General features: G+C 41.6%; 1 long non-coding RNA gene across 1 annotated transcript; it reads right to left on the bottom strand.

Moving 5' to 3' along the window:
* LOC118599639 lies at positions 1–906 on the bottom strand. Its single transcript, XR_004949069.1, has 3 exons — positions 545–906; positions 178–458; positions 1–94 (listed from the first exon to the last, which is right to left on the bottom strand). It is a non-coding gene; the product is annotated as an uncharacterized LOC118599639 (long non-coding RNA).
* Between the last annotated feature and the right edge of the window lie 672 nt (positions 907–1,578).

Below are 1,578 nucleotides of genomic sequence, written 5' to 3'. Positions count from 1 at the left end.
CTTTGATTACAAAGTTTCCTCCATCACCAGTGGTTGTTACAGAAAAGGGAACGAGGAGTGGAGTTCCAGGCTCTAAGACACTCCCTGTATCAGACTGAAAACAAAACAAAACAAAATTAAGACAAATTAACATTCTTAATGAGAGTCAAAATGGTTTTGATAGCAGCTTTTTCTTACCACAGTAACAGTTAGTGTAGAGGCTCTCAGGCTGGTTGTAGACTGTCTCTGGAATGTCACTGAGGATGCTCTAGAAGTTGTACTGTTGGTACTCTGTCCTTTCACTAATGCCACAAACTCAACTGATGGGATCTTGTCAAAGTGGACCAAGTATTGCCCTCCACCCTGAGCCTCCACAAGTCCGTTAACCTGTCCTGACCCTGAGGATTCGACTAAAGTGACTTCAGTCACTGTGGTGGAGTCAGCCTGAAGTAGAGTCACCTCCAGACTGGTGTTACTGCCTTTGAAGGAAACAAAATCTGGTCAAACTGAATGACTCAAAGCCGGGGAATTCGCTCAAAAATAAAGAAAAAGAGTTCTCTTTTACCAGCTGTTGGACGATTTTCCACGAGGTCATATCCTCCTAAGGGGCCCTGAGATTGCTTCACAAAGCTAAAGATAAAATCAATAGGACTCTGACCTATAAGTAAAAGAAGGAACAATGTGCATCAACAGCCTTATTTTTTTCATTCATTCATTCATCTACTTAACCGGTTGTCCCTTTCGGGGTCATTGGGGTGCCGGAGCCCAACCTGGCTTCTGATGGGCGAGGGCAGGGTACAGTCTGGACAGGTTGCCAGTTTGTCACAGCACCTCAATCATACACCTATTCACACCTAGGGAGAATTTAGAGCAACCAATTCACCTATCAAGCATGTTTTTGGACGGTGGGAGGAAGCCAGAGTCTCCGGGGAAATCCCACGCATGCAACGGGAGAACATGCAAACTCCACACAGAAAAGTCCCCAGTTGGTGGTTCTGTTTCAAATCCCCCAGCTGGGACTTAATCTGGGGCCTTCTTGCTGTGAGGCAAGACCCTGCGCCACTGTAACAGCCTTTAGTCATAAAAACACGGGTCAGTTATGGTGCACCACACTGCTCTGTACTCGGATGGGTTTTTTCCAGCCTATTTGTTTGGATTGATTAAATTGGTTTGCATTATAAGTCACAACTGCATACATTTATATTGTTATGGTCCTGATACCCAGCCATACTTATCTGACAGAGAGAAGGCAAACTACAAGCATGTGAAGGGTCCAATGATTTTTCTTTTTTAAATATAAAAGTGATAATAAATGTATTATTTAGAGCTGAATGGATAGAAAGACCTTTATGTCTGTAAGAACTCCCAACACGCTTTCTTTAATCACTAATATTCCTTGAAAAAAATGTAGTCTCAATGGGAGTTCCTGGTAAAATAAAGGTTAATATCTAAGGTCATATTTACCAGTAGCACATTTTAATACAAACACCTATTTCTTAGTGACTTATTTTCCATTTAAATTCACCAGATATTTAAGATAAATCACCTTGAAGCAGAAAAATTGAGTAATTGTTTGATTTTAACTTTTCCGGTGTCTCA

Source organism: Oryzias melastigma, linkage group LG14, assembly GCF_002922805.2.
Source record: "Oryzias melastigma strain HK-1 linkage group LG14, ASM292280v2, whole genome shotgun sequence".
Lineage (NCBI taxonomy): Eukaryota > Metazoa > Chordata > Actinopteri > Beloniformes > Adrianichthyidae > Oryzias > Oryzias melastigma.
This window is presented reverse-complemented; position numbering and strand designations above follow the sequence as displayed.